Source organism: Schistocerca gregaria, chromosome 11, assembly GCF_023897955.1.
Source record: "Schistocerca gregaria isolate iqSchGreg1 chromosome 11, iqSchGreg1.2, whole genome shotgun sequence".
NCBI lineage: Eukaryota > Metazoa > Arthropoda > Insecta > Orthoptera > Acrididae > Schistocerca > Schistocerca gregaria.
Window position 1 is genome coordinate 108,300,066 of NC_064930.1, and position 14,326 is coordinate 108,314,391.

At 43.9% G+C, this 14,326-nt stretch overlaps 1 long non-coding RNA gene across 2 annotated transcripts in view; it reads right to left on the reverse strand.

Annotated features, from left to right (window-relative positions):
* Positions 1-280: 280 nt before the first annotated feature.
* LOC126295372 (uncharacterized) overlaps positions 281-14,326 on the reverse strand; it is a 55,117-nt gene continuing 41,071 nt past the window's right edge. For both annotated transcript variants that reach the window (XR_007552474.1, XR_007552475.1), the window contains one exon: positions 281-11,090. This is a non-coding gene — a long non-coding RNA (uncharacterized LOC126295372). The remainder of the gene's footprint in view (positions 11,091-14,326) is intronic.

Consider the following 14,326-nt stretch of genomic DNA (forward strand, 5'->3'; position numbering starts at 1 on the left):
CGTGTCCAAACCTAACTGAGGCCCCCATTGCCTGCATAAAGCCTCACACCCACCAGGTGATGGACGTGCAGAGCTGGGTGGATGCAACACATAACGTACCTAAAGACTTGATTGAAGTAAGCCGTTTGCTGCCAGAGCACCACCAGGAAGCAGGTGAGCACAAGACAAGATATATGTAATTACCAGTTGTGTGTGTGTGTGTGTGTGTGTGTGTGTGTGTGTGAGAGAGAGAGAGAGAGAGAGAGAGAGAGAGAGAGAGAGAGAGAAACAGCATTGGGGACCAAGGGTGTGGAGGTAAGGCAGCTGCAAACTGACTTCAGTTGTGTGTTCACTAGTTTAAAAATCAGTTGTGTTAATATTCTGGCACGAATATAGGGTTGCCGCAGGGGTATGCAAAATAATGTTAATAGTGGTAGTACTGGGATGGTTACGTTTGACAGTCAACAATGCAGTTAAGGCATGTTTCGAGCTTGTTCAGAACGGACTACCATCATTGCAGGGCTGTTAACGTGTAGTGCACACTTCATATTCGCATTCAGAGCCTGAGGTCGACATGCAAAGAAAGACCTAAAAGAGTTACAAAGAGGGCAGATAGTCAGGGCCCAATTATCTGGAGCATCAGTAACCAAGACAGCCAATTTTTTAAACATTTCAAGAGCAACTGTTTCGACAGCCTACACAAAACACGGAAAGAAATCCTTGTGTAAATGGAATAGTGGGTGCAAATCGATACTAAATGACGGAGATCTTGGTACGCTAAGACGAATTGTGCCAAAACAACACAAAGCTACAGCAGCTAAACTGACTGCAAAGGTCAACAGCCATCTTCTGAGACCCAGTATCTACCAACACCATCCATCGCCAACTCCACAAAGCCAATATTGGTCGACAAACTGCTATACCGAAACCATTAGTAACGAAAACTGACGCATAGAACTGTAAAACATGGTGTCAGGAGCATAAATCCTGAACGGCTTATCAATGGAAACACGTCTTATAGTCCGAAGAGTCAAAGTTTTCATTATTCCCAACTTCATGCCAGGCTTACGTCTGGAGAGTGCCAAAAAGAAGACCTACAATCCTGGTTTCTTGATTCCTACTGTGAAGCTGCCACCAGGCGACGGACATGTAGAGCTGGGTGTATGTAACACATAACAAGTCCAAAGAAATTATTAAAGTGAGTCATTTACTCACTGAGCACCACCAGGAAGGAGATGAGCACTAGACAAGATGCTCATATGTGTTTACTAGTTTTGTGTGTGTGTGTGTGTGTGTGTGTGTGTGTATGTGTGTGAAACAGCATTGGTGACCATGGGTGTGGAGGTAAGGCAGCGCCAAACTGACTTCTGTTGTGTGTCCCTAGTTTAAAATCCAGTTCTGTTAATTCCAAACAGCATCAGGGTCCACTGCGCATACTGTGACAGTTAGGTGGGAGGTGAGAAAACTTGGTTTACATGGTCAAGCAGCTGCTCGTAAGCCACACATCACACCTGTAAATGCCAAAGTCTTCCTCGGTTGGTGTAAGGAGCATAAACATGGGATGATTGAACAGTGGAAAAACATTGTGTGGAGTGACAAATCACGGTACACAATGTGGCGATCCGATGGCAGGGTGTGGGTATGGCGAATGCCCTTCGCCTGCCAGCAATTGTAGTGCCAACAGTAAAATTTGGGGCTGCTCTCGAGTTATGGTGTGATCATGTTTTTCGTGGAGGGGGCTTGCATCCCTTGTTTTGCATGGTACTATCACAGCACAGGCTTACACTGATGCACCTTCTCGCTTCCCACAGTTGTAGAGCAATTCGGGGACGGCAATCACACCTTTCAACATGATCGAGCAGCTGTTTGTAATGCACAGCCTGTGGCAGAGCGGTTACACACAATAACATCTCTGTAACTGACTGGCTTGCAGAGTCCCTACCGAGTCCTGTGAAACACCTTCGGGATATTTTGGAACGCTGACTACACGCCAGGCCTCACCGACTGACATCGATACCTCTCCGCATTGCAACACTCCGTGATAAATAGGCTGCCATTCCCCAAGAAACCTTACAGCATCTGACGGGACATATGCCTGCGAGAGTGGAATCTGTGATCAAGGCAAAGGGTGGACTAACACCGTATTGAATTCCAGCATTACCGATGCAGGGCACCACCAACTTCTATGTCATTTTCATTTTGATCAAATAATGTGTGTATTTTTTATAAATAAAAGTAATTTTTCTCTAGCATATGTTGCCTGTACAACAGGCACACTTCCGTATTGTAAATTCATTTGCGCTCTGTTTTAACTGCTCAAGCTGGTGTACTTCTCTCATAAGTGCAATCCAACCTCTTGTTATTAATCAACTAAATACATAAAAAAAATGATAAAATATCGCTACCACAATGGCTTGTCAGCCCCCAGGACTGTGTGTGAACAGCAGGCAGTAACAAAACTAACTGTGGAGAGCAAAGTGATCACATCTGCCCTCACTATCAGGCAAACGTGTCCAAACCTAAGTGAGGACCCCATCGCCTGCATAAAGCCTCACACCCACCAGGTGATGGACGTGCAGAGCTGGGTGGATGCAACACATAACGTACCTAAAGACTTAATCGAAGTCAGCCGTTTGCTGTCAGAGCACCACCAGGAAGCAGGTGAGCACAAGACAAGATCTATGTAATTACCAGTTGTGTGTGTGTGTGTTTTTCAAGACTATAATGCTTGCCACTGAGTTTCCTTAGATGTGTGTGTGCAGTAAAATATACCATCAGTGGCAACCACTAGCTGATGTCTCACAATGCTTTCACTGAATTCTCTTAACAAGTTTATCAAACCTCTAAATGCAACTGTGTATCACCAATCATAAAATCGTTGAAGGGCTAAGTTATTCACACCAGTTTGTTACCTGTGCCTGCCGATAATGCAATGGCATCCGAGGACATGGAACCGATGATGCTCGCAGCCAGTGAAATGACCATGGCAGCCGCTGACAGGGTGCTCTCGTGTGCGTGTGCGTGTGCATGTGCGTGTGCGTGTGTGCATTGGTGACCACGGGTGTGGAGGTAAGGCAGCTGCAAACCGACTTCAGTTGTGTGTTCACTAGTTTAAAAATCAGTTGTGTTAATATTCTGGCACGAATATAGGGTTGCCGCAGGGGTATGCAAAATAATGTTAATAGTGGTAGTACTGGGATGGTTACGTTTGACAGTCAACAATGCAGTTAAGGCATGTTTCGAGCTTGTTCAGAACGGACTACCATCATTGCAGGGCTGTTAACGTGTAGTGCACACTTCATATTTGCATTCCGAGGCTGAGGTTGACATGCAAAGAAAGACCTATAAGAGTTATAAAGAGGGCAGATTGTGTGGACCCAATTAGCTGGAGCATCAGTAACCAAGACAGCCAATTTCTTAAATGTTTCAAGAGCAACTATTTCGTCAGCCCACACAAAACACGGAAAGAAATCATTGTGTAAATTTAATAGTGGGTGCAAATCGAATCTAAATGACATTTGAGAACTTTGAGGAGACGGCGTCAATGACAAAGAAGAAATGTGGGAGACCAAAAACTGTGCACACACCTGGAAACATCGAACATGTCACAGTTACCACTGAGGGAAGCCCTCGTCACTCAGCTTGCCGACACAGCGCTACACATGGGATTTTAAACAATTTGCACTTTCAACCCTACAAAATCCAAATGGTTCAGACCCTTAAAGAATCTATGTGAGCCAAAGCCAATTCCGCTTAGAATTTTTGGACACTATTAAACTAGACGAGGATATTGTAACCTGATTGTGGATAGTGACGAAGCTCAATTCCATTTCTCAGGTTATGTGAAAAGGAGAACTTTCGATTTTGGAGTGACATTAATCCTAGAGAACTGCACCAATAACCACTGCACACTGCAAAAGTTACTGTGTGGTGTGCCACATCTTCATACGCACACACGTCGGATTATTTTTTTTTACTCCACGACTTGCACACTACGAGGTTAACAACGAGACGGTTTCCGGCAGGACATAGCAACCTCCCAAATTGCTCGAGTATGCAGAAATATTGTCAATCTTTTGTTTCCAAATCGTGCAATCTCCCAAATGGGGGTATCGCACAGCCCTCTCATTCGCCGGACCTCACAGCACGTGGCTTTTTTTTGTGGGGTTACTTGAAAAGCAAAGTTTATCGAGATAATCCTCCGTGGATAATTGAAGCCCTGACAGGGCAGATCCGAAAGGAAGTCGCTCAAATGCCATTGGCAATGCTGCGCCATGTGACGAGTCACTTCACGGTGCAGGTGAACAAACGTGTGTGACGAAACGGACGCTATCTTACCGGAATTATCTTTAAAAAATAACCAATGTTTTACTATTGCAGAAAATACTTGACTTATTTTAATATTACGAAATAAGAAAGTAACGAAGTGTTTTTACTTAACTGCCTTTTAAAAATTGCTCCTTATTATGCCTCACCCTGTGTAACAGGCACAGCTTCATACTTTAAATGCATTTGCACTCGTTTTAGCTGCTCAAGCCAGTGTACTTCTCTCGCGAGACCTGTTTAATTTCTCATTATCAATCAATTGAATACAAACGAAAGTGATAAAATGCCAGTGACACAAATCACTACCACAATGGTTTTGTCAGCCTTCAGGGCCGTGTGTGAACAGCGGGCAGTCACAAAGCTGGCCACAACGAGTAAGGTGACCGCATCTGCCCTGACTGTTACGCACTCGTGTGCAAACCTCACTGTGGCCCCCCACACCTCCGTAAGGGGTCACATCCACCAGGTGGTGAACACGCAGAGCTAGGCCGACGGTATGCGTAATTAGTGTGGAGACGTGATCGAAGTCAGTAGGGTGCTCGCTGAGCCACCACCAGGAAGCAGGTGAGCACACGACAAGACACCCGTCTGTATTTATCAGTTAGCAACTAGTATTAGTACCTATGTGAAAATCGTAATAAACTTGTTGCTGCCACACAAAAGTATCATTCAACTTTCTTCAATAAATACGGGATATCTTCGAGAATGTATAATTGCTTCATCCATTTCTGAAGTGTTGCCCTGCTCAGTAAAGGCATTGTTTGCTTTTACAAATAAGCAAATGCTTTTGGAATAGAGATCTTAAGGTCAACGCATTGGCGAGGTCCTCTGAATTCTTCCACTTACTCCTTTTGTTTTCATCCGACAAGCATCGCATTTGCACCAGTGTAAAACATCTATACAAGGTATCCCTTACATTTCCTTGTAATTTGGTTCTCTCTTTCACAACAGATTACGTTTTTGCTTGCTTTAACCAAACGACACGTTGAAGAGCTTTTGTGACACTTTGTAAGCTCATTTTTGCAAACTTCTTGCTTTGTAGTACAGTGCACAATGTAATATATTGCTACTGTAGTGTTATCTCGAGGCTGTGAGAAAGGAGGACAGGCGTTCCTAGGTGCAGAAGCACTGACGGTGCTGAGGACAGACGAAACTACAAGGGATATTGTTACATTAAGTAAACAGTAAGGGGAGAGCCTTGCAAAAATGCAGACGCCCCCCAGACACGGTCCGAGAGCATTAGTTGCTCTTCTAGGAATTAACATGTAACTTCATTCGTCGTCTAGACACTGTAGTAGGTTGTCACCGTAGAACTTTGTAACCGACAGGCACATACTAGTGTATAAAGCCAGCTCGATACCAGCCCTGCAAATAGCAACATCAGTAGACCCACAGAGGATACAAAGAGAGCGAACATGTCAAAAACTGTTGACCTAGCAGTCCCTACTCCGAGAAGCCCGAGGGGTGCGGCTAAATAACGTATAACAATAATGTTGTAAGCCTTATTTGGCAGAGCAGTTACGTTTAGCTTTCAGCTGAACAATGTTGATACCAAATACGGACTTAGTGTAACTGCATTAACATCCCTGCCTTAGGAGCAGTAGAGGGGACCTAACTAAACCACGATTGGCAGGGGCCTGCAAGAGACCTACGGGATTGGCTGGGTGGCTTTAAGTGGCAAAAACAGTGCCCCACGCGACTCTTTAAAACCCCCAGGCAGAGTTGTCAGTCAGACGATTTGGGTGCCGAATCTGTGTCAGTCAACTCCAGTCTCGGTCCAGCTCGGTGTTAAGTCTGCTCTCTCTCTCTCTCTCTCTCTCTCTCTCTCTCTCTCTCTCTCTCTCTCTCTCTCTCTCTGAGTGCCTCGGTGAACAGTGTCACATTCATTATGTCTTGTTTTGCAACTAAGTTGTTGCCTGCAGATGCTGCTAGTGTTTGCTACTAACTGTGGTTAGCATCCATTCCTGGGACTTCTGCACTGCCTTCTGTTGTATCAGCGCTATTCATGCTTTTTCTAACTCGAACTAGCCTCCAGTGTATTAGTCCTGTCTGGAATAAACAAGTATTTCAAAACCCTGTTTGTCCACGAGTCTCCACAACGAGTTCCCTACCGAATCTCACCACCTGCATTCTAGTAAATGTCTGTACCAGTGTTGGCTCAGATGGAAGAAACAATCAAATGCCTTCACTGTGAATTGTCCTCCTGCCTTCTGCTCTGTACCACTCGGGAGTGCAGACTGACCAGTAACCCCTTTTGCCCTCTCCCACCTATGTCAGGACACGACGACAATAACTTCTGAGATTTCTAAGGAATAAATCTACTTTTTTTATTTCAACAATTATTTACTGAGCACAACAGAACTAAACTTATTTCTAATCATTAATCAAGTAAATAACAAAAGTGACAATTTCGATCAAATTTAAAAAGAAAAATTCGAGAAGTCGACAGGATTCGAACCCACAACATTAAGCATCTCGGGCAAGATCTCATGCACTGGGCTACCCAGTTCGGTGACTAACACAGTTACCACTGAAGGTCCAGAGCACTACAAAAATGTGCAGGTGTAACAGTTCAGTCACAAGTTGCACTACATTCTTTCACTGAAACAGTTAACGCATCTTGAGAATATGAAAAAAACAGCTATTACTACAAGAAATAAAGTCACAAAACCCAGGAGTAAAAGCTAATAAACCTGTGGAACGTTATTTATACCCTATACGAGATAGCAAGTCAGTGTCTTCGTGAATGAATTTATTTTAAGGTAATTTTTGAGTTGTAACTTTTTAGTGTTATTTATGTACTGACTTCTTATCTTTTTCGCTTTCATCCAGAACGAAGGTGTCCCAACAGGAAGACATTCGAAGCAATTGATCGGCGTCTTAGGGAGCACGGAACATTCCAGCCTATGACTCGCGACTGGGGAAGACCTAGAACGACGAGGACACCTGCAATGGACGAGGCAATTCTTCGTGCAGTTGACGATAACCCTAATGTCAGCGTCAGAGAAGTTGCTGCTGTACAAGGTAACGTTGACCACGTCACTGTATGGAGAGTGCTACGGGAGAACCAGTTGTTTCCGTACTGTGTACAGCGTGTGCAGGCACTATCAGCAGCTGATTGGCCTCCATGGGTACACTTCTGCGATCGGTTCATCCGACAATGTGTCAATCCTCATTTCAGTGCAAATGTTCTCTTTACGGGTGAGGCTTCATTCCGACGTGATCAAATTGAAAATTTTCACAATCGACATGTGTGGGCTGACGAGAATCCGCACCCAATTGAGCAATCACGTCATCCACACACATTTTCTGTGAACGTTTGGGCAAGTATTGTCCGTGAAGTCTCGACTGGGCCCCATGTTCTTCCACCTACGCTCAGTGGAGCACGTTATCATGATTTCATATGGGATACTCTACCTGTGCTGCTAGAACATGTGCCTTTACAAGTACGACACATGCGCTTCATCCACGATGGAGCTCCTGCAAATTTCAGTCTAAGTGTTCATACACTTCTCGACAACAGATTTGGTGCCCGACAGATTGGTAGAGGCGGACCAATTCCGTGGCCTCCACGTTATCCTGACCTCAACCCTGTTGACTTTCATTTATGGGGGCATTTGAAAGCTCTCGTCTACGCAAGCCCGGTACCAAATGTAGAGACTCTTTGTGCTTGTATTGAGGATGGCTGTCATACAGTACGCCATTCTCCAGGGCTGCAACAGCGCATCAGGGATTCCGTGCGATACAAGTATCCTCGCAACGGAGGACATTTTGAACATTTCCTGTAACAAAGTGTTTGAAGTCACGCTAGTACGTTCTGTTGCTGTGTGTTTCCATTCCACGATTAATGTGATTTGAAGAGAAGTAATAAAATGAGCTCTAACATGGAAAGTAAGCGCTTCTGGACACATGTCCAAATAACATATTTTCTTTCTTTGTGTGTGAGGAATGTTTCCTGAAAGTTTGGTCGTACCTTTTTGTAGCACCCTGTATGTTTACGGCTTATTCATAGTTTTGACTGGTGCAGTTCTTCACACATTAGAACACTCGCTGCCGACAACTCTGTACGCCCTCAGCAGAGAGTGGTGTATTCCCCAGTTGTCACATCTTATTCTTTCAAACTTTTACACTGGGAACAAGTTGTTACAACCGTCATACATTATTTCAACCTTCAAGCAATCCATACTTATGTGCAGTCATTAGTTCTGTTACACTGAGAGTGTTAACACGTCGTTATTTCAGTCTCGGCATCGAGACTCTGAACAGAGGATACACTGGGAGTGTAGAACGCAGATGGCACTCTTACTGTGGGCACAAATATGTGCTGCTCAGCACAGAAAGAGAAATGGAAACAGAAGTGTGTGTAGTATGTACCCAGACCACAGTACACCTCGTAACTAAAAGTAGCTTTTAGTCGTTCGGTCAGCTGGCACTGACAATAAGAGCTACAAACGGTGTCAACACGGCATAAGGAGAAGTTTAAGACGGGGAATAAGGAGCAACACCACAAACACTGTACGTAGTGTGCCGTACTATGACTCACTAAGGGTAATAATTTATTCACAATTTTTCATTTCTCATACTGTCATTCTGTATATGTCGACATGTCTAAAACAGCAGATGTAATCAAACGTAACACTGTTGCAATATCAGCCCCATATTCTCATCTCTCAGTACACATTCTCTGGCCAAAACAGCACGTCAGAACTGACAGGGGACCTAGCACCCGGCAGTCCCCACTTTCACAAACATCCCACGAGGTGCCGACACGAGCGGGTGGCATTGCATTAGTACTCGTGACCACGACGGAGGATATTCGAAGTCAACATCTCACACATATGAAGTATGTATGGGTGCGAAGTATCAGTCAGTATAATCCAGAGCTGACATTCCCTTCACCCTCCACAGTGCACGTCTGCTACAGTATAAAACTGAGTGCAACTTTTAAGGAACATCAAATGAAATATACCAGGCTCTGACGAGGACAATACGGTTCGCATTCAAACTGTGTATACGAGACATTCGGTAATGAGGTGCCGTAAGCACTCGTACACCCCAAACCCAGCTTACAAGAGGACAAACCGGCCACGTATCGACACGGCAGCATCGCCGGTTTCACACAATTTTAAGCTTTCCCTTCACATTTCCTTCTCCCTTTTGAACTGTGGCCCAGAGTACATATTATAATTTGGTGTCTTCCTTCCTCCAAGACTCCCAGGAATGAGGTGCGCTGTGTAAAACACTGCATTGGATCCTGGAGGCACAGGCATCAAATCTCAGTACAACCCATACACCAGCTGCAGTGTATACGCCCTGTGCAACTGTGCAACTACAATGCTCCTCCCGAGGACAGCTGACAAAACTTCTGTTTCAGATTACTGTTTAAGCAGCTTGGCTTATTAGTAACCACCACGTAACATGCATTACTCAATAAGCTATATATACAGCTGACACTAAAATAGAAAAACTTAAGTTTCTCGAAATAAAACCCTCTAGTTGCCAACGGAGGCAAGTACAGTTTTATACTTTGTTTCACGATCACGTCCTCCGCACCACCGTCTGACATCCACAAAAATGACAATTGCCAAATCTAACCGAGTTGTACGTCCAAAATTATCAACCTATTACTTACTACAGTTTTATTTCGAGAAACGGAGAATCGACACGAAACTTCGATCGATCTCTTCGGTGCACGTTGCAAAACGAGTAATCGGCAATAAGTCCCACTCGATAACAATTGACAGTCTCGCAACTTTTTCAAATGGTATCCTCTTTGTTAATACTTAACAGAATGCTCCCGCTACTCGACTACAAGCTTCTTTACACGAGACAGAGTAAACAGAAACTGAAATGCATATTGTACCAATATCAGCTACTATAAAATAAAATCTTTATTATTGCTATCAGAACAGGTTATGAAAAAAGATTGAGATGGAAGAAGATTTGCAATTGCAGAGTTTCTGTTAATAGGTACATACCATACAGTGCAAAATATATGCAAATAGAAACATCTCGTAGCAATGTGCAAATGCTTAAGAAATATACAGAAGTCGTGCGTGTAATTCCTTTTAATTACAGACACGTAGGTGTTCTGAAAAAAATAGCTGAGGCTGATACAATATGATTTTCTGCAGGTATGTACAAGTGGTAAAACATAACAGTAACAGCTCGCCAACTTCGTACCTTCCGGTGCCTCTGCCGGAGTCCGCTACACACACACCTGTGCAACTTCCGGCACGTGTGACAGACGAACAGCTCGCCGCAGATCTCCCGACCGCGCCGACTCGCCGGTGTGCAGGCACGCTCGCACACACAGGTGCACCTGTCCCAATAACTTACTGTGAATGCGGCAGGTGGGCAGCCGCTCCTCCGTGTGTACGCGGACGCGTTTTCGCAGGTAGTCGTGCAGCCGGACTGCCGCGTCACGGCGGTAGGGCCGATCCGCACGTCGCAGCTGTAGCTCTTCCTCCCGTGCGACCTTTCGTGCTCTTTCGAGTCGTAAGAGCGGGTGAAACATTTCCCACAATGGCCACAAGTGTGCAGTCAGGCTCGGTGCGCGTAGCAGTGTGCCGCCTCGAATAACCGGCTCGGCTGGAACCTCCGCCATGAGCGTCGCGGAACTGTCCGGAGGCTTCGGCACGGACCTTCCGGTAGCCGAATGCCGCATGCCGTCACGAGAGGACGAGACGCCGTGCAGGGATCTCCGTACCCTGACCTCCTTACCGACTTCACACACTGCAGCTTCAGTGGTGCTTAACGAGTCGTACAGAGAAAATTGTGGACATCTGAAATACAAACAAAGAGGAAATTTCAATAGACGCTACATCAAATTTGCTAGATACCTCTTATTCTACGCAAATAATTGTTGACCCAGTGCAGAATCAGATGTCATAAAATAAATTTCGCACACCGGCACTACAGAGCACAATTTACAAAAACCCTGATCTATACACCTGTAGCTAAGCTCGGATCCACACATTTGCATCTATCTCTACAAACTAATGAAGTGCATCGCAGTACTGTGTATAATTTGTTAATCATTTTTTCCTATCCCTTTTGTGCACGAAACATGGCAAGAATGACTCCTTAAATTCCTGTTTTGCACTGGAATTTTCTCTCATCTTCACAGTCCGTACAGAAGCACGTGTAGGGGTTTGTAGTGGATACCGAGGTTCCCGAGTGGAAATCGTTCGAGAAGTTTTGTTAGTAAACTTTCTCGGTATACTATAGTTTGTACGGATCTTCCATTGTCTCCCTGTTCAGATGTTTCCGCAGCTCTGTTATGCTCTCTCACGGATCAAACAAACTTGACCAATTGTGCCGGTATTCTTTTTACATGTAGTATCACCTCTCAGTCGTATTTGGTACAGGTTCCACACACTTTAGCAGCATTTCAATACAGGTCACGAGTGTTTCGCAGTCGGTCTCCTTCGTAGACCGACGTCACCCTCCCCGTATCCGACCGATAAAGTGAAGCCCGACACCGAGTCCAGCTTTCACACTCTACAGAGCACTCTCTTATAGGGGTCGAGCAACACACAATTTCTTTACAGGATCGGTATCTGTTGCTCGTATGCCACGTGTCAGAGGGTTCTGGGTGTCGGGAAGCACAGCTGCACAACTGACGGGCACAGGTACTTGCTAGTTCCCTGTTAATCCCTTTCCACACAGTGGTTTCAGACCGCAGAGGCCCAATGTCCAGTAGATACTATCAGATTAGAATGACAGATAATGTTCTCTGAGAAGTTGGAAGCCGTCGATTTGGTGTGACTACTTCTAAACGCACAGGCTATAAGCGTATTTTATACAACTGAGTGGAAGAAAAGTGTTTGGAGAAAATTGTGGATACAACTTCTGTGTGTTCAATGGCAGCTTGCTGTAAATGTGAAAAATTTGAGTTAATCCGGACGAGTACGAAAAACAGTACTGTAATATTCCAATACAGTATTTTTGGTGTGCTGCTTTACAAAGGCACACACAATGTGTAGGCGTAATGTCACAAAGTGACATGAAGCAAAACAAATACGAGCGGACTGCATACACGATACTCGAGCAATCCATTCTGGTGTGCTGTTCGATTATTTGGAATTACCACCGAGTCGAGTCAGACTGGGGGAAGACATCGAAGCAATTTAGAGGTACGCTACTGGATTTGCTACCGGTAGATTTGATCGACACACGAGTATTACAAAAATGGTTTGTGAAACAAAATGAGAATACCCGGTGGGAAGATTTTTTTTTTCCTTCACAAAACACTAATGAGAAAGTTTACCGAACCGCTGTTTGTAAGGAACTAAAGATCACTCCTACAGGACAACAGTAATCAGGGCTTGAAAGAAAGCATATACTCTTTCTTCCCTCACTACATTTGTGGACAGAACAGCAAAGGGCACGACTAGCGGTGACACACGGTACCCTCTGCCATGCACCATACGATGGCTTGCAGATTACGTATGCAGGTGTAGGACACTCACAAGCACACCCTATCCACTGCATGCACTCACTGTGTGCTAAGCCGAGCAGCTGGCTGTAGCCTTGAGGCCGTATATGAGTATTTTGCTTTCCTGCATCTGTGAGGTAAGATTGTCTCTCTTGCTGTCCCTCTACTGAAAATGGTTTTATGTACAATGGCTAACACTTTTGCATTTCAATTGGATTTTTGGGTTTGTGTTTGCTCTTGTCCATATATTATGTCTTCTTGTTCATATATTATGATCTTAAGCAAGACATCCAGGGGAAAAAACTCTTCTATGTGTGGGCTATTTCACAGTTTGCAGGCCTCCAAAAAGGATACTAATCAGTTAGAAAAGGTAGCACATTTGTCTTTTGAACTCGGGGCTTAGAAGCAACAAATTTTTATCAAGATTTTTGTGCTTTAATTTCAATTAACACCCTACTCCATCTTCATCATGCCATATCCCATTAGCGTCTGCACCCCCTTCCTTTTCAGCTCCCTCCCAGGAACCTTCTCTGACTAACTGTAGTATAATTTATAAAGTGCCCCATAATAAAATCGTGATAAGATTTCAAAGTGGTAAAAAGTTTAGCAACTTACTTTAAATATCCACAAATGTAAAACTGGGTACTTCACAAAACACTAAAATAGAGTATCCTATAAGTCCAATATTAATGACTCAACTGTAATGAGAAAACTTATACAAATACTTGGGTGTAAATCTGTAGGGATTCAAAGACGGTCAGTTGTAGATAAAGCAGGTGGTAGCCATCACTTTCTTTGCAGAATAAAGGGAAAAAACCATCAAAACAAACGACATTGGCTGCAAAAGACTTGTGCAGTGTAAACCAGACTACTGCTGAAGTATGCGAGATCTAAACCACGTAAGACTAATTGGGGACAATTGAAAGAAAAACAGCACTTGGTCACTATTTTTAACAAATTAACCTGGTTTCGCCACTGCTAGGAGTGTCTTCTTCAGAATTTAAAACAAAGAATGGGCTATATTTTATAACACGGTCACAGAATAATGACTAAAAACGTACGATAGGGTATAAGTACGGAATCATCGTAAAAGACTGACAGTACTTATATGTCATTCATAAAATAATAAATATTCCAGAAGGACATTAGTCACAAAGATATTTAAGATAAAGAAAACTGTGATGGCGAGCTACTAAGGGCTGTGTGCAGCAGGTTGCAAAACGGACTGAGGTGCCTGCGTAAACAAATGCGACCAGGTGCACACGGCACTGCAACGAGCGCGCCACCTGGTAGCCGTAAATACAATTAGGCTACTTCACATTGAAATATAGGCAGAAATGGTATAAATAAATAGTAATTGATACATAAAGGAAAGCAATGTTTGATAGTAGCATACGACGTAACATTTTGTCTACATCAAAGCTTATGACAGTAAGGTAAAACATGAAAACATCATTATGAAAATGTAGATAGGACTGAATGACAACTTGTAGAAAGCAATATTGACGTGAAATGCAGCCAAGAAACATCTGATAATTGAAAATATATGACTACCTTAGAAGGAAAAGAACAAGGAGACCC